The sequence below is a fragment of the Mus caroli genome, unplaced genomic scaffold (assembly GCF_978045245.1).
Source record: "Mus caroli unplaced genomic scaffold, Mus_caroli_1 scaffold_2, whole genome shotgun sequence".
NCBI classification, from domain to species: domain Eukaryota; kingdom Metazoa; phylum Chordata; class Mammalia; order Rodentia; family Muridae; genus Mus; species Mus caroli.
The window spans coordinates 106935542-106958074 of NW_028227257.1; the positions used below are offsets into that span (position 1 = coordinate 106935542).

Here is a 22533-nt window from a genome sequence, read left to right on the forward strand (position 1 = left end):
CCTATGCCCAGACTAGCTAACTCCTCCTTCCACGTTGCATATAATAAACTTGTTGGGGCTCAGGATTGTTGTGGAGTGTGTACAGCCCACCCAACCCCAGCTTTTCTGTGTGCATCTGAATGTCTGTTCCCCCTTCAGTCTCTTGCTACCCCAGTCAGCTTTCCTGGTGCACGCTGTGCAGGACACAACACCCTTTTCCCCCTGGTCTGAGGTCCATGGCTTCCTTTAAGCTGTTCGAATCTCTTTGAGAGCCACGCCCTGCCTATCCATGACTTTAACGGTGCTCCCTTTCTGAGCAAGCTACAAGCCTTTTCATTTTATTTCATCATTTTCTGTTTTAGTTTCACCTTTGTTGCTGTGATAGAACAGTCTGGACCAAAAGCAATTAGGAGAGAACAGAGCTTATTCCAGATTACAGGTCCATTGAGGGAAGCCAGAATAAGTCACTCACAGGAACCTGAAGCGGACGTCATGGAGAAATGATGCTGGCTGGCAGGCTGGCTCACCCGTGCTCAGCTACTTTTGTGCTCAAGGAATGGTGATGAACTAATGGGCTGAGCCCGCCTACATCAACTAACAATCACGACAATCCTTCGGTTGTAATTTCAGCTGACTCTAGTGTGTGTCAAGGGGTCAGTTAAAGTTAACCTGGGCGATCCCAAATCCCACTATAAGCTTGATTAAAAGAAGATAGCAGAACCCACACTGCAGCCTGACTGCTGAGCTGCCTTGAAATTTCCTCTGCCATAACGGTCTGTCATCTTTAAACTCAATGCCAATCAAAGTCTCAGAACAGGGACAAAACATAGACAAGTTACATATCAGAATGTCATATGTGTGGCCTCCAGTCTAATTCACAACAGAGTCCTTATTTGTATCTGAAACTCATCTGTAGTCTTTTCTATCCATCTTCATTTCCACAGTTTGGTCTGCCCACTAGGCTTACAACACTCTTTCTTTAGACTGCTTCCTGAAATTTCTGTGAATACTTCTCACAAAGGCCTAACCATGCACAGTCAGGATTAAAGGCCCCAACATTTAATCTTTTGGTAGTCAGATTTTTCATCATTTTGGCAAAATATCTGTTTGAACAATTTAAAAGGAGAAAAAGCTGTGTTTGGACGCTTGCTTAAAACGTTTTAGTCTAGCATGGTGCCGAGTGGATAGGAACAGAAGAGCTCGCATCACAGTTGCCAGGGGTTACAGAAAGAATGCCATGGGAGCTGGCTGGTTTGCTTTCACTTTCGCCTTTTATTTACCTAGCTGCCAGCCTAGGGGATGGTGCTGCCCTGCCAGCCTAGGGGATGGTGCCGCCCTCATTCAGGCAGGTCTGTCCCTGTAGGTTAATTCTCTTCGAAACTGTCCTCATAGACACACCTAGAAGTGTGCCCGACTAGTCACTTACACACTTCTCAATGTCAACAAATTGACTATCAAGAATGATGTCTTCAGCCAATAGCCAGTGAAGACCAGAATCTTGTAAACAGCGGTGCAGGACATCTTGAAAATGAGCCCTTCTCCAGACACGCCTCCAGATGACCGCAGCAGCCCTGGTCAGCTTTTTTGACTTCAATCCTGTCAGAGGTTATCAGCTAACACTACCAGTTGAACTATACCCACAGTCCTAATCCATAAAAACTATGATACAATAAATGCTTTTTGAGTCACAACTTTTTACAGTATTTTGTTACCCAGCAATGGCTAATTAGTTAATGCCGTTGAGCTCACCATTAGAGATACAGACAGGAGCTAAAGCTTGTCCAGCTGTTCCAGGTCACACAGGAAATTAGAGCTCCAAGGTTGGAGATAAGGAGCCAGACCTAGTATTAACACATTCAACTATCATTATGTAAGGCCTTGCATGAAACAATGGATGGATGGAATTTGTTTATAAAATATGTTATTATTATTTAAAAGATCTAAATTCTTAGATACTGTTGTAAATATTCATTGCTACCAACAGTTTGGGGAGAAATTGTCAGTGTCAATCAAAAGGAACAAATCTTTACCAGCTTAGCAGGTAAAGATGCTCGCCACCAAGCTTGACAACCTGAGTGCAACCCGCAGCCCCCAGGATGCACATCAGGGAAGGAGAGCACCTGCCGCTGCAGGCTGACTTCCACACGCAGGCCGTGGGATGCACACACTTCCTCTCATGCTCATAAAGCAGTAAATAAAATGTGCTAAATATCTTTGGAAAAAAAGGAGAAGGTGCAGATCTTTCCCACTTTTCAATCCCACTTGTCTCATAGATGTTGTTTTTATAAGTTATGGCATTACTCTCTATACATTAGATTACTAGTTAGAGAATTCCACGGCACATAAGCGCTTAAGGTTATCAATGGTTATTGTGTACAAAGCAGGAAAACAACTGAAAGCAATATAAATGTCCACTGTTAGAGAATTTGGCTGGATTGTGGCACATAATACAGTTAAAAATATGTAGTTTTTTAAAAAGAACAAATTAGATTTGTTAAGTCTTAAGAGGAATGGAAAGATAAACTTTCATGCTCATGAGAATTCTATCCCTAGAGTTTCCACCAGTTATTCAAACTTTCCCTAATCTAGATGCTGCAGTGAAGGGATGTCACAGATGTAATTAAGCCCGAGTTTAAGCGAGGGGGTCACCTTCAGTGGGATTAAATGGGTGTCCTATCCTGGCATCCGTATATGAATGCAAGAAGTCTGCACGCGGAGAGTCTTTGTTCCTGGATGTGAAGCCTGTGCTGGCTTCCGAGTGCAAAGAGCAACCGTGAAGCTGGCAGCTAGGAAGGCAAGGGGTGCCTCAGCCCCATCTCAGTCAGGAGCTTAGTTCTGCCAGTGGGTGACCAGAATGAGCCTGGAGTGGATCTTCCCTCCAGCGCCTCTAGTCAAGAGCCCAGCCTTTCATCAGAGGACTGAGTCATATGGCGCTCACTTACAGAGAGCCCTGAAATAATAAATGAATGTGGTTTTGAGCTGGTAAATTTATGATAATTTCATATAGCAGCAGATAACCAATGCAATAGATTATTTTATCAGGAAATGTGATCCTATTCAGCTCTTTCAATAAACATTTGTTGAGTGAGCGTGTGTGTGTGTGTGTGTGTGTGAGTGTGTGTGTGATTGTGTGTGTCTGTGTGTAGGTGGGGAATCAAGCCCAGGACCTTGTGCATCTTAGCCAAACACTCTAACCACTGACTTACCCCATCATGCCTATTTGTTGTGTAACAAAATATCACAGAAAAAGCATGGAAAATCACAAGTGGCTGCTTCTAGATGGGATTGTAGGTCGCTTTCACTTTCTGTTGTAATACCTATCAACTAGGTGAATTGTTTAGAATAAGTATATATTTTTGGGAAAGAAAAAAATGGAGCAAAAATACTTGGTGAATTTGTTATCCCAGAGGTCTAAATATTACCATATTCAGTTCTGCCTCAAGGCTTTTTAAAAATTCTTTTTGGAATAAAGTGCAGTGTCAGTAAGTAAAATAATCAGCTCTCAGGAGCACTGTCCTTTCCGTTTTGGATATATCTATTAAATATGCTAAGCACTCGTGTGGCTCAGACACCGCCCTCCCCAGCACATCCTGGTCCTCTGCAGCTTCCCTTGGCCAAGCTCAGAGCTCCATTCATCTGGCACTCCACATCCTTCCTGCATGAACCCAGCAGAACCTAACGTAGCACAGAGCCTTTAACCAGATCTGCTCGGACACCAACACTTCTTTACTAAAGCTTGTAACACTTTGTCTTTCTTTCCTGGCTTAGCATTCAGGGATCTTAATTCAGGTCACTCCCGCAAGTAGCAGCTCAGAGGTGGAACAAATAGGAAATCAAGTCAAGAGACTTATGGCTTGGTGGCTGGATCGAGGTATTAACACTATAATGATCTGGATTTAGAAATTCATATGCTAAGAGATGTTGAGCAGGTCAGCCAGGCTTTGGGGGGCACTGTTCAATGTGTACAATAGAGACAGGTGCCTGTTTCACAGAGGTTCCTGTGAGAACTCAATGAGGCAGGAAAGCTCCTTTATCTGGTGTTTGAGACTGCCATCTATTCAGGAGAAGGTAACCAAAATAAAGTCCTGGTTATAAGGGGGTGGGAGGTCCAAAGGCACTGGATTAGGAGTTAGAGTGGCTCCCAAGATGGGAGTCATGAAACAAGAAGCAGAATAGGTTCAGAGCGCCTCTGTCTACAATAGAAAGACCAAATGTCAGCAGAAACCATCTCGAGCTGAACGTGTACTTAATGTCCCTGGCTGCTCCCACTGCTTAGCAACCCGGCGGCACAAAGCGGCAGAGTATGGATTGTTTACCCTCCTCATGGATTCCCCGTGTTGTCAAGCAACAAGAGGGAATATTTACCACACACTGCTAACCCAGGAAAAGATCCAAACTCAATGTGCCAGAACTGGAGAAAATGGTTCAGCGGCTAAGAGCACTTGCTGCTCTTAACAGAGGACACTTAGATTCCCAGCATCTATGTGGTAGCTCCCAACTGTCTGTAATTCCATTCTCAGGGCATCCCACACGGCCTCTGTGGCACCAGGCAAGCACATGATACAGATAGATATATTTGCAGACAAACCACTTGTACACACTAAATACATACATACATACATAAAAGACAAATATAGCATAGACCTTAGACGAATACAGTTAACAGTGGGAGTTTGTAACCATCCTGGAATTCATGGTGAGACCTAAAAATAACAAAAACAAAACAAAAAGGAAAGAGTGCATTTAGGGACTCCTACCAAAAAAACGCTAATAAGAGTTTAGGAGAGGTGGCCCTGTCGCTCTTTCCAGGATTATCGTATCCGCCAGAAGCATGTCACAGAGACTGCACACATAGGGACAACTCAGCACAGAAAGCCTGAAGCCGAGGCATTCTAGATGCCACATTATGAGGTGCATCTCTCAAAGCTTCCCTGCCTTTACCCAGAGAGCTACTTCGTCTCGGTAGCTTTACTATACGGTCCAGTAGTTATACTGACTCTAACTGTCTTTGTTTTTCAAATGTATATATTCTAATGTGTCATCCCAGTGTTAACTTGCCTTTAAGGCCTGAGAGTGGTGGTTTTGAGACCTGGCAAGAGCCATGTGGAAGGGCCTCGTGTTTCTCCTTACACTCTCTCGGCTCTTGATCTTTTTATGTTTGCAGAAGTCGGTGGAAAAAAAAGATTCCAAGAATCCCAACCGATTGGCACCTTACCCTGGGAAGAGCTGTGCGCTCCCAGTGGGCGGGGATTGGGGACGCGCGTGGCCCTTGGGCTTCAGTGGGGCCACTCCATCTTAGAAGCCAGTTTTTACAGTGAATGGAAACTTTTAAGTTTCTCAAAGCGGGGGGCGCCCTCTGATTCGGGAGCGGAGTGGAGATGACCGGAAAAGGCTTTCCCTGTGTTGGGGGGAGAGCACCCCACCCGGAGGCCCGGGTAGTCTCTAGGGGCAGCGTCTTGGGTTGGGTATCCCTTCCAGGTCCGGCTCCTGGGCGCACGCGGGTCCGGACCCCTCGGCCTCCGCCCCGGGGAGAGCCCAGCCCAGGCTCCGGTCCCGCCGGCCTCGGAAGTCAGGGCGCGGCGAGGGCGAAGGGCGAAGGGCCAGCGGCTGCCCCAGCGTCCGCGTGTGGCGGGGGCCGTAGGGGGAGGACGCGGGCCGAGGGGGAGGGCTCACATCTCGGCGAAGTTCCCGGATGGTCGCAGCCTCCCGGCGCGGAGCGCTTTTCCTGCCCGCCCCGGCTCAGCCCTGCGGACCCAGAGAGAAGTTTCCCAGAAAAAAATGCCCCGCGCGCCGCGGGGCCGAGGAGCCACCCGGAACCGCTGCACGGTAAGGGAGCCGCGCGCCACCATGCAGGGTGCGTCCGGGGTGCACGGAGTTGGGGTGCAGACGGGCGGGATGTCGGGGCCGCGTCCTCGGCGCCCAGGGGAGCGATCCCCGCTCAGGCCCGCGGTCCAGCCCGCGCGGGAGGAAGGGGCGGCGGCTGCCGGGGCTCGAGATGCCGCGATCCCCGCTGAGCGCTGTGGGGCTGCACGGACCCAGGACCGCCCGTAGTCCCGATGGATCTAACCGCGGTCTCCCTGGGATGCCCGGGAGCCGCATCTGCAACTCCATCTCCACCGAGGGCGGGTGACTTTGGAGCTTACGGATCCCAGAACTTGGCTCCAGTGCTCCCGGGCAGCCTGATCCCGGGTATGTGCGCGCTCTAGGTGCCTATGTCTGCTCCTGGAAGGGCGGCCAGCTCGGGTCAGGGCTTTGCGCCCGGGGCCTCTCCCTAAATCGTGGACCGCTTCCCTTCAGCCTTCATCTCCCGCTACTTTAGCATGCTTTTCTTTTCAAAGAAAGAACTGTTAAACTTAACTAGTGCAAGAGAAATCCAATAGGGATGACCCAGATCCTCGGTTTGTGGCTAGACTTTGAACTCAGATTAACAAAAGGTGTGTCTGTGTGGAACCTGGTTTGACTGGGTCTTGCTTAATCTCCAAGGAATATCCCCGGGCTATACGCTCCTAACCCCTCAGGGTTTCTACAGTGAGCAGATTTGGTCTCTTTCTCTGAAAATTGCTAGTCTGTCTTGGATCTTCCTTGCCCTTCATCTCTCTGGTTCCTGAGCGGGCCTGCAGGTAGACCCTCAGGGACAGCGGACACGTGTGCAGCCTGGGTAGGTTTTCTTTTAACAGCTTCCATATAACTTGAATACTGTATTTTCATTTGATAGATATTTTTTTGCCTCCTAAAAATGCTTATTTCAATAATTGATAAATAACTTAAAAGTTTGTAGATCATGTTTTTGACTTCTTAAAGAGAGAAAGTCTTGCATAAACTATGGGCTCTCTGCTTCTTGCAGTGCTCAGGGCACTGCCTTCTACCCTGATTACCTGCCAGTTGCGGTTCACCAGGTCGATCCTCTCAGAGGCATGGGGTGGTGTACACGTATGTGTACAGGTCGTGAGTGCCGGTTGCCGGCTGAAGAGAAGCTGCAGACTGGGTTTTGCAAGTGTTCTGAATCCGCTCAGCAGCATCACCGTCTTCCCTGAGTAGCTTTTCTCTTGGGAATCACATGAGCGCTCTTAGATTACGGGAATGAAAGCAAAGAGATTTGAAAGCCGGGAATGATCAAACTCTGGGACAGTAAGGGAGAATGAACTGATTTCCAGATGGAGGGATCCGCATCTTCCTTCCGTTGTCCATTTCACACATTTTCTACTGTGTGTTTGGCTACTGCCGGATGCCCTTAGACCTACTGTGTGACTCGGTTGACAGTCTTTCCACCGCTGGGTGTGAGGCTAGAACAGGATAACAGGTTATGAGACAGCAAGAAGCAATTTGATACAAAGTAACCAGCCACCGGGCACCGTGTAACACCAAGACGCAAGAGCAAAAAAGAACTGCCAGAGAGTTGGTAGGTAGCAAAGAGCAGAATGCCTGTGTCTTTTAAATTGACCGTGCCAAGGTGCTTTGGCCGCCAGGAGCCAGGTTTCATGAATGTTCATGATACTCTGTTTTTTCTCACAGTCTTGGATAACTGAATGTGTTCCTAACTATAGCTGTAGTTTTAAAGTCGAGCACTTTCCACTGTGATGCCAAATATTCTTTTATTCTTTTTATACTTTTATTCTAAAGTACACGGGGACATTTTTATCTCTTGCTGCAACCCGTTCATTTCTAAGAACCTAGGAATCTAGGTCCCAGAGCTCTGGCCTTCCTGGGGCCTGTCCTCCAATGGAGTCTACTAGATTTCTGATGATTTCCGTACCTAGGCCCCTCTGAGCTGGCTTCCAGCAACCCACGTAGCCAGGCCACCAGCCCCACACACGCCAATTAGGCTGCAGTTGGAATCAAGCTCACCGCTCTTTGAGCATTGAGGGTCTTTACTGGAAGATGCAGTCATGCTCTCCGCTGGGTAGAGTTAGCTCAGAAGGGGCTTGTCCTGGATGTTTACCATCACTGTAGACAACTTTGTTTGGAACAGCAGGGCTGGAAGGCAAATGTGGTAAGGTGGAGGAGAACAAGGGGTTTCAAGGAGTGGGATTCCTTCCAGCTGCTGGGAGTCTGCCTTTCATTGGCTCCTCCCGTTAGCAATTACTTATCACTGTGTATGTGCTTGCCATGGAGAGATTCGCAGGCGCCTTCACATTCTGTCCCACTGTCCAGCTTCAGTTGAGAACCACTCCTGGTTTCACTTCCCCGGGACAAAGGACTTCCTCACGGAGCCTCCCTTATACTGCTCAACCCTAACAAATGCAGCTGCTGCTCCCCCCGTGGGTATTACAGTCAGGTTGAGATCACTAACTGACTCATGGATACATTTGGACAAAGAAACCTCTGAGGATCAGTTAGTTGAGTAGTGTTATCTGCTAACGTGTGGATCAGTGTGGAGTAGGCTGGGTTGTGGTTAGCCATGTGTGACTAGAGGCTTCCAAAGGCTCAATTCTGCGAGTGTGGAGTGAGGGGTGTGAGTCTTGGTTTGGCTTGTTTATAATAGGTAACCTTGGCTAGCCTGAAACCTGCCATATAGACCAGACTGGCCTTGAACTTGGAGCAGTCCTCCTCCTTCTGCCACTCAGGTCCTGGGATTACATGCATGGGCCTCTGGCTCTAGAGAATTCACATTTGAGAGCCCACAGGTGATGCCAGTGTGCTGAATATAGTTAGTTTCCATGTGGTTACTGCATGGACCACGAAGTCTCCTTGATCTTGTGTCTGGTTTTACAAGGTCTTTTTTCCTTTACCCCTAAAGTGAGATCAACAATCTCTCCAAGAGGATTGCTATGAGGGTCGTATGTGGTCATGTACACAGTATACTTAGCAGGTTGTATATAATGGTGCTGTTGGTGTTTGTGGGCCATTATCGTTAACATTATTATAATCAGTGTGGACACAACAAAATAGCCTACATATAGGAGCCGCTTTTAGTATAAATTAACATATAGTCTCTGGGATGCCCATGATCTATCACATGTTTGACATTTACCATGTAGCCCCAAGGAGAAGAGTCTTGATGTCTGGGTTCTGCAGTTTCTGTCCACCCAGAAGAGCCTACACTGCTGAGGTTTTTAGGGGCAGATTAAGGACAGGGAATGCAGAGACAGCATGCATCACTTTCTTAGCCCCTTGGCACCAGGAAGTATTGGTTATCATGACCCTCCATCCATGGGAGTGGAGTTTAACAAGTATATTAGCTGCTTCTCTCAGTCCAAGCAGCTTTGATCTCAGGTGTGTAGCCCAAAGCCCAGTAGCTAGAACACCATTTCTTCTTGTGGCCGGACAGCATTACAGCCTGCCGTTAGTCACAGATACGGATTGAGAAAGCAAAAGCAATAAACTGCTCCTCAGTGAAAGAACACAGGTGAGGGTAACGAGATGTAATTACCTACAGCTTTTGTATTGTAGTCTTGATTGCTATGACTCACATAAAAATGTCTCTGTTACATTTTAATGTTTACGATGAATGAATTTTTCTCTTTGAGCAAGCCATTTCTTTAGTATAATTCATGTTTTCTTTTGGTTTCGCCCTATCTCTCAGTTATACCAGTGCGCATTTTGCTTTTCTTTTTGGCAGGGCTGAGGTTTGAACCCAGTGCTTCAGACATGCTTAGCAAGATGCTATCACTGAGCCCAATTATATTAATTTAAATTTTTTTAAAAATTATTTTTGTTTTTGTTTTTCGGGATAGGCCTTGAACTCAGAGGTCAACCTGCCTCTGCTGCCTGAGTTCTGGGACTAAAGGCATGCACCACCACCCAGCCCAATTAAATTAAGTGAATGAAATTCTTCAAAGCCTTCAGTGATTTTGGTGGCACACACCTTTAATCCCAGCACTTGGGAGGCAGAGCCAGGCAGATCTCCAAGCTCAAGGATAGCCAGGACTACAAAGAATCTCTGTCTTGAAAAACCAAACAACAACAAAACAACAAAAAACATGGGCTATTCTAGAACAGAAAATGTGTTAGGACAAAGTCTGCTGTCATTTAAGCTGGGTGGTGATGGTGTACCTTTAATCCCAGCACTCAGGAGGTACAGGCAAGTGGAACTCTGTGAGTTCAAGGCCAGCCTGATCTACAGTGTCAGTTCCAGAACAGCCAGAGCTACACAGAGAAGCCCTGTTTTTAAAAACAAAACAAAACAACAACAAAATCAAACAATCTAGAGGCTTGAGAGATGAGTGCCTGTGCGCCGCATGAATGCAGGTGTCCATGGAGACCAGAAGAGCATATTGGATCCCGTGGAACCGGAGATAAAGATGGCGTGAGCCATGGAGTGGGGGCTGAGCATCTCCCAGCTCCTCCCTCCCCACTCCTCTCTCCCTCTCTTTTCTTCCTTCCTTCCTTCTATGGCTCCTCTCCCTTCCCTCTTCCTTCCTATAATGTTACCAGTCACATGCCCTTTAGTTGATTCATTGAATATTTGTGCAACCCTGTGAGATTTCTGTTTATTTGGTGCGTGAGACTGAGTTTCTTAGTTAGTGACAGGGTTAGTTCAGACCTGAGCAGTCTTATTCCAAACCTTGCACCTTTAACTCAGCCCTGTCCCCACCTTTGTTGGACATGACCCTCCCATTCCTGGCTTTTGCTAACCTGTGGTTCCCATTCCCATCTAAGTGCCTTTCTGGCAACATCCCTTCCTCTGCCCGCTCTACATACATCTGTAGGTGAGTTCTACAGACTTTTCAGATTGGTCACACATCCTTAGGAAGACAGAAACAATAGGCTTTGTTACTACTCTGTACAAGGACATAGGAAAGCAAGTGGGAGGCACCGTTAGCCACACACCTCTGTGCTAACGGTGGTAAGCATGGCTCACACTGTGTGAGAACTCATTCCTACACACTGAAACACTCCCTGCTCCCTTGGCTCATTTCTCTCAGACGTCACCTGTCCGTTTCAGTCACCTGTCCCTGTTAGCTTAGTCTTCACCTGCCCATGATTTCTGTTCTGTCCTGTATCCCGGTCTTTTCTAACCCCTGTTAGACAGCAGACTCTTCAAAGCAGTCACTTTTTAAAAACATCCATTTTTACGCTTACTCCCCTCAAATGCAGTTCGTTTTTTATTCATCATTAAGCGATGACAGCTTCCTCGCCCTGTCAGTCAGAGTTGAGGTGAAGGACTCGGAAGTTAAAACAGACCCTTGTTTTGCAGAAAACTCTAAGATGTCGGGAAACACGTTTTAACCTAAAACTGGACTTTTTACTCAGGGTGATCTGTGTAAAGTGGCATTCATTGCCATGGTTAATTTAACTGTACAGTATCTTTATATCCAAAATAGGATATAGTTCTGATAACTCATAGGATTTGTGTTCTTATTGACCATTACTGGAGCTCCTAAGAGGTGATATTCTCTGCTCTAATACGGCCAGAGACAGAGGTAGGTAGACCCCGATAATGAGGCAAGTGGGACAAAAGGCTCCTGACTAATCATGGGGTACAGCCTTGAGGTGACACAGGCCAACAGCCAGGAACATCCTGAGGGAGCATCCAGTAGTTAAGACCCAGGCCTGGGGACCCCACAACCAGCCTGGGATAAGAAAAGCCCAGAAATACAAGTTATTTTAGGAAGCAAGGCCAACCTACTTCCTCCCATTCATAGTGATTCCTGAAAGGGGAGAGAGGTGGGGGACAGTCCCCAGACCCAATCGAGAGCTCCGTCCAGCCTAGTGAGTGGTCCTTTAGATAAATCAAAGTGACTTTTGTTTGCTTGTTTGTTTGTTTGCTTTTTCTCAATGTAGAAAAACCCCAGGTAGTCTTCTTGGCACTCCGTTTCCAAGTCTCCTCTCCTTTGCTGAGAGCTTTTTCTTCCCCTCACTGAATTTCTCCATTCACTCGCTCTGATCCGTGGGCCTCATTCTCATGCTCCAGAGGCAAGGATGACCCAGGCCCTCTGCAGCAGGGCCTGGGTCTGCCTCTGACCCTGTCACCTGAGGGTGAGAGGAGACGCACAGGGGAGAGTGAAGGCCACCGGCCTCCCCTGCCACTGACTCCGCTGACCTTGGGCCAGTTCTGTCTGGTGCCTGCAGCAGGAATTGGTGCATGACATGGGGACTTGGATCCAGTTTTCTGGGCTAGCGGAGTCGATTATAACTTTAAGCCAAAGTTGATTTTTACCTATTTTAAAATTTTTCTTACACAGACAATGCGTGTTCCTTTAAAACATGTCTATGTGTTAAGATGTTTAGATAGTCTCCAGTAAGCAAAGCTTGTACCTTTAAATATGGGCAATCCAGCTGTCTTCTCCCTCAGCTCATTCCCATATTCCCGTCATGCCTTTTCTCCTCAAACTTTCACCATCCCCACAGGGTTTGGGGATGTGTTACACACTTCTCTCTTATTTTATTTTTAATTATTCTTGTGGTAAAATTAAAAAAAAATTATCACCAAGCAGCGAAGCGTTTAGTGTTTCTCGGACACGCAGCTGTAGAAACCTCTTCCTCCTATGCATGGCCATTTTTATACTGAGCTGAGAGTCCAACCCAGGACTGTCTGCACGCTACGCACATGAAGTTCTATGCCACTGGGCTATAGACCAGCACCCCTCCCCCCGCCATCCGCCATGCTGTCTCTAGCCGCTGTGTAGCATTCTGAAGTTGGGATGTATTTAATTAGTCCCCTATTGGTTGGTCACAATCACTCATTAGAGTTCATTGTTAGTCAGCGACTGTCAGCTTACCTGTTAGTTGTCTCTGTGGCAGAATATATGTAATCATTTACTGTTCCCTGCACAGACCCAATGGGCTGCTGGTTGGACTTTTTTTTGGGGGGGAGGGGGGTGTTGGCCACTTGTATTTCTGATTCCGATGACCTCAGCTCATTTCTTAAGCATCACAAACATTTTCTCATTGGTATGTGCAAGAAATTGAGTATGTTGAACAAGAAAATTAGACAGACCTGCAAAGGTCAAAGAAAAGGACTGACTGGTCTCTGAGAGATACAGTATTGAAGTGTTACATTAGCTATCAAATAAAGCCCAGGCAACCTTGGGTCTCCCCTCCCCCAGCACAGTAGATTTGCATCCCACAGAACCTTGAGAAAACATGTATCCTAGCTATTTACTCTCTGGGAATGTAAACAGAGAGAGCAGTGTCTTCACCACAGTAGTCGTGTGTTGTGGAGATGGGTAGTTAAATAATGGAGACAGTCAGATCAGGCTGCGGTAGGGAGAAAGGAAGCGGCCGGCTCTTAAACAGGCCACATCCCATCAGCAACCCACACCCCCTCGTATGTGTATGCCATTAGTTAGGCAGGGGGTGTGGCTTCCAGGAAGGACTACAGTAATGGAAAAGAAAGAAATAATTAACCAGTTCTCGACCCTGCATCTCAGACAGCAAGGGGAGGAACATTAAGACAAGTTCTCAGATGGGCCAAAAATTCCTGATTATATTTTTGAGAACCTAGAAAAGGCAAAATAGTTAAAACCCTTTAAAAGACTTTATATTAGTAAGGTCGTTTAGTTTAATCAGGGCCTGTGTGTATCCATTACAGCTGTAATCTGATCACACATTACTAAAGAGGAAACCCAGAATGGAAGTTTTAAAGAATACTGGTGTTTTATAGTAAAATCACACGTTGTTCTTTCTCCTAGTGTTAACACTCCTTACTTTCAGAAATTCACATTTTTTTCTGAGACAAATCAAAAAATTAGGTTGTATAACAGGGTTATGGAGTTTCTGTTAGTGTAGGGTTGAGAGCTTGAAGGTCATTTCTAGACAGTATAATTCCCTGTCCCCTTTAATCTGTTTTTGAAGAGGAGCTAGAATCAGAAAAAACAAAACAAAACAAAACAAACAGTGTTTCTCATGATTAAAGAACTCTGAGTATAATATTATGGCCTTATTTTAACTATAACATTCCTTTGTGAGTGGAAATAATTTTTCTTTTTTCTTTTTCTAAATATCTATTTACTTATGTTGTGTATATGAGTGCTCTGTCTTCATGCATACCAGAAGATCCTATTACAAATGGTTGTGAGCCACCATATGGTTGCTGGGATTTGAACTCAACAGGAGCTTCAGGTCCAATGAGAAACCCCCTCCCAAATAAAACTGAGACTAGAGGGTGGTGCCTGATGTCCTCCTCTGGTGTCTCCATGCCTCCAAGCCTGCACACCTGAATACACACGTGTGCACACAGACACACCTATGTGCTTCATATATACATATATTTTAAAAAGACAAAAAGAAATATGTATAAAAAAGTTGATATTTTTTCTCCCTTCTCTGTCTCTCAAGTTCTTACTCCTAAGATAGTCAATATGAGTCACGCTGGCTCATGCTTTCTCTTTGCTTACATAACTATCAATAACCACATTTCCACAAATAGTTTCTAGTAATAAGAATGGACTTCCACATACTAGTGTATATATATATTTTTTCTTTCACAGCACTCAGAATTAAACCCAGGACCTTAAACAGCTCCAGGCTACAATTTTTTTTTTAAAAAAAATATAATAAAGCATTATAGGCATTCTCTACAGGTTAAAAAAAAAACCCTCAATTGCAGCATGAATGTTTAATATTCTGTCACTTATTTCCACATCCATACTGTTTCAAGGTTTCTTCTGCAACAGTAGCTCTTCTGAGATCATGCTCTGCACATGTGTTTGAACATGCTAACACATGCTCTGCACATGTGTTTGAACATGCTAGCACACAGAAGCTTTGTTTCTGTGTGTCGGTCCCCGAGGTGGTATTACTTTCCAAAAGCTGTAGCAATTCACAGACTCGCTAACACGATTTGAAAGTGTTTCCCTACAACCCTGCCACACAGTTCATTTTTGGGTACAAACTTTCTGTTCTCCATTTCTTCATTTATTTCAAATGATTCCTTTACGGAATCCTTAACAATATCTTTGCCTTAAGGAGAGAAAAAAAAAGCACACATTAAAATTATTCATACCCGATCTTTTTCTTAAGTTTTTATATGTGTATATGTTTGTCTTCTAGAATCAGAAAAGAAAAATTTATGCCTAATCTCACAGAGATTAATTGTTCTGTGCTAAACTAAAACAAAACACCTTCTATTTATAATAAAGTCAGTAGAGACCTTTCAATCCTGATTTTGTTTTTCCTTCTAAAGGTGTATTATTTAAGACGTTGTCTCAGAAAATATAAGTGTTTTAATAATGGAAAGAACAGAAATGTACCAAATACAAAGTTGGGGATACTTACAGAGTCTTAAGCCTACAGAGCTAATCAGGTTTCCCTTGAATCCAAAAACACTGAAGGTTCTTTGAAGACGTTCATTGCAGGCTCTGCTGAAATTACACACAGAGGAAAAAGGGAATCCTACCACATAGGGATTGAGACCTGGAGAGCATTGAAAGCCCCACCCTCCTTACTCCTGCTGATTTCCCTGGGAGGTGAGACCACATTCCATATCCCCTGCCCTTGTGCTCGCTGAGTTCATTATAAAATTATTTGTGTATAACCCCAGCAGTACAGAGTTCTGGCTAATCAGAAACAGCTGCACAACTGCAGTCATTTATAAGAACAGAACAACAAAATCAATCAGCAAGATTTTTTTTTTTTTTTTGTCTTTGAGTAGGTCAGGCCAACATTGTGTAGCCCAGAATAACAGCATTTTATAACTAACCTTACACAGATGGGGTTAAAAAATCACTGGAGCCACAGAAGTTGGAATTAAAAATTAGGAAACACTGTGGGTTCTTGATAGCCACCATAGTGAAGTGGTACTGTCTTTGATGTTAATTACCGCTTAAAAGGCTAGGAAGATTCATAAAGGGACATCCTGTTTAAAATAAAGACTCTTCTCTAAGGGTTGTGTCTCTGGAGTAAGGTTGTATTGTCCTCATCAGTGTCCCCCAAGAGAAGTCTGTCCATTTTGCCAGACTTCAAGGACTGAGGCAAGTCCTGGGCTTCAGGCTAGGACAACACGGTAGATCAGGCAAACTGACATGTCTGCCTGCAGAGATCTGGACCACATCAGGCATGAGGCATCTTTTCCTAGGAACCCTGAAGCTAAAGTCCTGTTGTGGTGAAGAGAGTTCCTGTGATCCATATGTCCTTGCCCAGAGCCTCAAAGGCCCACAGCAGCTGGGTGAGGGCACAGAATGTGGCCCTATCCCTATAGCTCCAGGTAGTCAGTTATAATGGAGACTGCAGTACTGAAGGACCAGAGATTGCTGGTGGGAAATCTCTGCACTCAGGATCTCTGCCTGTGCTGTAGCTGGGAAGGATGCTGCCCCTGCAGGGCCATGTACCCATCTGGTCTTTTACTCCAACCAGTCTTCAGAGACAGTGCAGACTCTAGGAATGTGTGTTGATCTCAGATTAAGACTCGACTATCACCTGGCTCGATGACGCAATCCCTATGCTACCTTGCATTGAAGGGAACAGGGCCGTTGAGGAACACACATGCTCTCAGTTTTTGTTGTATAAGAGTCAGATGAACTTGACCATGTTACCGTACTATGTGGAAGGTCATGGATCTGGAGGGAGAATGAAGTTCAGGTCTCTGGTAGGACAGACCACCCAGGGACTGCTCTGAACGAGCACCTTTAACAATGCTGTCGCTACTAGAAGCTGTCAGTCAGAGATCTGATGAGCACAGAGGGGTTTTGCTAAGTGATGAATAAGGGAAGGGCAATGCTCCTGCATTTCTCACTGAGCTAAGACAGCATATGTGTAACATGTAAAGATCAAGATAGACTTTAGCCAGCAACTAGAAAGCTGCATTTATTCTTAGTATGCACTTGCTGAAGTGAATACATTAGCTGGAACAATGATGCAACAATGATCATTTAAAAACAAGGAGGGTTTTAAAGTAATATTGCTTTTCTAATGTTTAATAATTGTATTATGTTGTTATATATTGCACGCTATAATAATATTACTTTCATTTGAGACGGGGTCTCAATAGATAGCCCTGGCTGACCTGGAACTTGCTATGTAGACCAGACTTGGCTTTGAACCTTACAGAGATTCTCCTGCCTCTATCTCCTAAATACTGGAATGAAAGGTATGTGTCACTATGCCTGGCTCATACTATTACTTTTTAATAATATTGCTAGTGGCAGATTTTGTGTTTATATAGTAAAAATCAAAATCACACTCACTATGCATACACACCCTTTATTATCTACCTTTGTTTTGCATACAAACATACAACCTGACACCCTCTTCCACACCATGTGTGTGCACCCTCACACACAGATGTACTTCAGCTCTAACTAGGTTGCACCTTGGACAAGTCTGCGTTTTGCTGCATTGCTCTGTGTATGTGTATTTCATAGATAGTTCAAACATCACTGCTTCCTAATGAGGCCTCTGGACCATCCCAGTTCAAAGCCCACGTGACTGTGTGTGCCACATTTGCCATGATACTGGTGCTTCCTGAGAGTGGATAAGAATACCCACGTGGGGCAGCACCATTGAGAAGTCTGACCTGCTGCTGGTGGATGACTGTGGCCGTTGCTTGTAAATTTTACTGAGGGACAACACATTACTGTTTTGACTCAGCTCGGACTATCCTGGATGGCAACCAGCCAGTAAGAGCTGAGCACTACTCTTGAAATGTCCCGATTGGTGCTGGCCAGCCAGGGCTTCCAAGTTGTGCATGGGAAGGTTCCATTTCTGCACGCTTACGTGTGGTTTCCCTATAAACTCAGATACCCGAGAGAGTGGAGTAGAGTCCTAGTAGCTTCATCTTCTTGTCATCCCTGGTCCTGGTAATGCTGAGATGGAGAGGAAAACCCAGGTGGTTCCTGGGGGAAGGTACAGTCTGTCAATGAAAGAAGGGTAGGAGTCAGGTGCTTCTGAGCTTCAAGGAGAGGCCCAGCAGGAGAACTGGGAGAGAAGAGCAGCAACCCGTCTTCCTCAGCTGGGATGGGGAGCCCCTTGTAACTAGCTTGTGGGGTACTAGCTTGGAGTTAGCTGGTGACCTGGACCAAACTGTGGATTTGAAGGCAACACTCATTGGAGGATACCCATCTCATGATAACTCAGCCTTTGTGAAGGAGGCTCCTTCCTTTTCCTTGCCTTGCACACTCCCTGTCGTCTTAATGTTTTAGCTTGCATGTCCTCCCTCCTAAAATCCCCATTGCCTTCCTTACAGCGTAGCATATACTTAGTCTCTTCCATGGTCTTTGAGTGCCTGTCTTCCTGTTGGGTGCTGAAGTGCTTGATGGTTCGGAAGCTCGACTTTTCACCCTTCTTTTCCTCAGTGCCACACACAGTAAGTGCTCAAAGCACTACTGGATGAAATTGTGTGTTCTAGAGCAGTCGCTCTAGATTTTGACCTGCTTTTAAACAGCGTTATTAATGGGAACTTGGGACATTGAAATCTTAGCTACTGTTGATACCCATTAAGTAGGTCATGGGACCAAGCCCCCCTCAGTTATATTGGCTATCAGTGCAGTTCTAAACTTAGAATGACAAGATTTTACCTATTTCATCAATAACAAAGAGTTGGCTGTCCCCTAGTTCCTTCTTGACCTGGATGCCTCTCACTTGTACTTTGCCAAGGTCCCAGAAATCAGCGAACAACCATGTTTAGAGGAATAATGATAATCCAGGAACAATATTTTTTTTACATTTATTTAATTTTCATTTTGTGTGTATGGATGTGGGCACGTGCATGGCATATTGTGCAGATGGAGGTCAAAGGACATCTTTTGGGAGTCTCTCCCATCTCCTATATGAGTCCTGAGAATTGAACTCAGGTTGTGAATGCCTTTCTCCAATAGGAGATGATGGAGCTCATTTGGCTTGATCCATAGCAGAGTTCAGGGATTGGGAGGGAGGGGGAGAGAGGGAGGGAGAGAGACACAGAGAGAGACAGAGAGAGTAAGAGACAGAGACAGAGACAGAGACAGAGACAGAGACAGAGACAGAGACAGAGACAGAGACAGAGGGAGAGGGAGAGGGAGAGGGAGAGAGAGAGAGAGAGAGAGAGAGAGAGAGAGAGAGAGAGAGAGAGAGAGAAATGGCCACTTCCTTCTAAACTGGATCTTAAACCCAGCTGCTAAGGGCCTGGGCTCAGGGAGCTGTGGCCCTGCTGGCCTTAGGTCTGGAGAGGACAGTAAGTTGTGGGTTCTAGCCAGGTTCCAGGATGGAGCTTGAAGCCTTTCCTAGAGGAGGTTCGGGCAACCTTTGAAAGCTTCCCCACAGGTGTTATTCCCCACCCAGCACTGTGTCAGGACCAAGATGGCTCCTGTCGCCATCCTTACACCTGTAGAACAATGACCTGGGGATCCTCAGAGATTGGAGGAAGTTCTGTACTCTATCAGATAAGATAGGAGCAGCTCTGAGCCAGAGGAACGAAGTCCCAGGCAGCAGGATGGGGTTGAGAGGGCTTGAAGGGTTGAGGTAGAGTCCTTTGCCATCTCTTCTTGGAGACCTGGGGGGGGGGGTCACTGTTAGGATTTGGGAGTCTTCAGTCTGTCACAGTGAGCTTAAACATTTAATGTTATATTTAGCAGACTTCTGACAAGATTGAGAGCTAATATCTAGTAAGCATATCTGAGTTATACATTGTATATCTGTTTTTAATTATTTGCTCTAGATTGTATCTAGCAAACAAAAAGATTATATTGTAACTTAATGACAGTAGCAAAACAAGGCTAAACATTTTTAAGACAGTGATCTTTAGCCTTTTAATGTTATAAGTCTTCAAAGTAATATTAAAATTACTATTTATCGAGGCAGGATAGAAGCCTTATGAAAATCTTATCTCAATTGCAGAGTGTTTTTGCAGGTTTTTTTTTTTTTTTTTTTTTTTTGGTTTTTTGAGACAGGGTTTCTCTGTATAGCCCTGGCTGTCCTGGAACTCACTTTTGTAGACCAGGCTGGCCTCGAACTCAGAAATCCGCCTGCCTCTGCCTCCCAAGTGCTGGGATTAAAGGCGTGCGCCACCACCGCCCAGCTGCAGGTTTTTTTTTTAAAGTCAGGTTATTCTCAAGCAAGATGGTGGTGAGGCAGGGACTTTCCACAACAAAGATGGTGGACATCTTTTCATGTGGCTGAAGCTATAGCTAGTCATGTGACTGCCCTTAGCTAAGATGGCACTGAAACTGTAACTCCGCCTCTCTTCCTCCACCCTTAGCAAAGGTGGTGGAAAGTCCTATGTTGCGTCTTAGAATGGAATGGCTTCTATTTACAGAAGTGTGGCTATGTATCAGCAAAGAAACGAATAGTCCTATAAGGAGACAAATAGAAATGTTTTGCCTGGTGGGCAGGACATTTTGTGCACGTGAGAAGATCTCTCCCTACCACTGTAGGCAGCCTCTGCTGCCATACAGGTCAGAGAAGATCTCACCCAAGGGAAGAGGTTCTAAGGTGGGGGTTTGGAGGGGGGTGGTGTCAGTGAGACTGGCCAGCTGTAGCATGAAGCCTGTGCCTGGGAGTTTCGATGTTCATGCTAACCAGTGGAGTAGCTTACCAATGTCACCGATGTTTGGATGGAGAGATCTAGCGATCTGATGACCCGAAAATGACCTCAGTGACAGACGGTGTGTGTCTGGATGTGGTCCATGAGGTGGAGGGGCCATGAAGGGGGTATGACACCGTTGATATGTTCTATAATGTGGCAGCAGGATGCGGCAGGATGGGATGCCTTAGCCAGCCCTTACTGAAGCATCCCCCCCCCCCACACACAAAATACCAACCATATGATGGGTCTAGTATAAAATGAAGTTTATTTGGGGCATGAGAAGGGGGGTGTGGGAAAGAAACGAGACAGAGAGGGACAGAAAGAGAGAGGAGAGAGAAAAAAGGGAAGAGGCTGTCTGGGAACATGTGTGTATGTGGGGTGGGGGTGCGGAGAGGACTGGGAGAGAGAAAGAGGAGATGGGTGTGGGGAGGGCTAAACATTGTCCTTTTATAGCAAGCCAGGCTCCTACTTGGCTGTTGTTAGGTAACTGTTGGGTGGAACCTAGAAGAAATGCTAGCAATAAAGCATCCTTGGCCTGGAGCTTATTTCAGCCCTGGTTCTGCACAGTTCTCTCCACAGGAAGAGCATTTGGGGGAACTGAAAGGGCAAGGCCAGAGAGCAAGGATGTGAAACTCTTCATGGCAACTGCAGATCACCGTACTTTGTAGGCTGGATGGGAAGTGGTCCACTCTTTCCCACCGTCCTCCCATCAGGGCTGTGGCACTGTCAGCTCCCATGTGAGTCCTCTGCTGGAAGGCTTCCTGGTCACCCTTTCAATCCCAGAAAAAGATGAAACAAACTAACAAACACCACTCCCAAGATCTGAAGTCATGCCCACTCTTCGCCTTATCTGATGTGGAGTCCAGGTTCAAATCCATTGTCCTCCCTCCCTCCCCCACTCCCTCCCTCCCTCCCTCCTTCCCTCCCTCCCTCCCCCACTCCCTCCCTCCCTCCCTCCCTCCCTTTGTATGTAAGTGGTGTGCACAAGTGTATGTTTCTGGAGGCCGGCAGTCAGCTTTGAAAGCTGTTTCTCAAGATAGGCATCTATCCACCTTGCTTTTTAAGACTGAGTCTCTCAGTAGGACCTTGGGCTTCCCGATTAGACCAGGCTGACCAGGTGTGAGCCTCAGCGAGTCTCTGGTCTCCCTCTGTAGCACTGACATTACAAACCCTGCTTCATATTTGGCCTTGTATGTGGGCTCTGGGGGTGTAACTTGGGTCCTCACGTGAGTGTACCAAGCACTGTGTGGACTGAGCTGTCTCCCACAGTCTGGTGTGACTCAGACCGTTCTAAAATTAAGGAATTAGAGGTGGAGCGAGGCTTCTGATTTAGACGTTCCTGATGTCCAGGGTTTTGTACCCACCTTGTCTTTGACTAGAGTGACACTCTAGGCCCTGCTGTGGAGTGTGTTACTCTGTCATGTCAGCAGGCCTCCTGTGAAGTTAGGACTCTGGGCATGTGCAGACTGCTGCCTTAGAACTGGAAGTTGTAGGGTAGAGAGAGGCTTTAGCCTTTTTCTAAACAGCCAGGAGGAAGCCTGCAGGGAGGGACCTGCACTTAGTGACCCCCCCCCATCTTCTCCTGTTTTAGCCCCAACATAAATCAGTGAACTCCCCTGAAACCAGTAGTGGCTTGCTTACAGGAACTTGAGAGCCGAGTGTGCTGTAGCTGACCTTGTTGCATAAGATGGTTCAGGGACTTCCTCCTTTTTTATTTTTTCTCCCCATGAAGTAAATCAAAAGGGCCCACAGGAGAACAGCTTTGAGGATACACTCAGTTCTAATTTGAGTTCTTTGAGCAAGGGTGCTTGCACTGTATATCTTCTAGGGGCAAGGGAAGCAGATGTGGGGGGTTACTTCAAAGTTTGCCAGGATTAAAATCTTTTTAGAGAGCATGCAAATGTAAGAAGCTGTAAGAGCAGCCAGGAGTGGTGGCACATGCCTTTTATCCCAACACTCTGGAAGCAGAGGCAGGTTGTTCTCTGTGAGTTCCGGGCTAGCCTGGTCTATATAGTGAGTTCCAGGACAGCCAGGGATTCATAGTAAGACCCTGTCTCAAATAAAACAAAACACTACCCTAAACCACTCTCTCCCTCAAAAAGGAATCTGTAAATTGAAAAGGGAGTGTATGGAGCATGCTCAGAGCTGGGGCCCTCGCCTACACTAGAATAACT

At 45.9% G+C, this 22533-nt stretch overlaps 1 protein-coding gene across 1 annotated transcript in view; it reads left to right on the forward strand.

The window, feature by feature from the left end:
- The first annotated feature begins 5293 nt into the window (after window positions 1-5293).
- Window positions 5294-22533, forward strand: part of Wipf1 (WAS/WASL interacting protein family member 1) — a 100268-nt gene continuing 83028 nt past the window's right edge. Inside the window, exon 1 of the mRNA XM_021156502.3 lies at window positions 5294-5805. The gene's annotated coding sequence lies outside the window, so the exon portion shown is untranslated. The remainder of the gene's footprint in view (window positions 5806-22533) is intronic.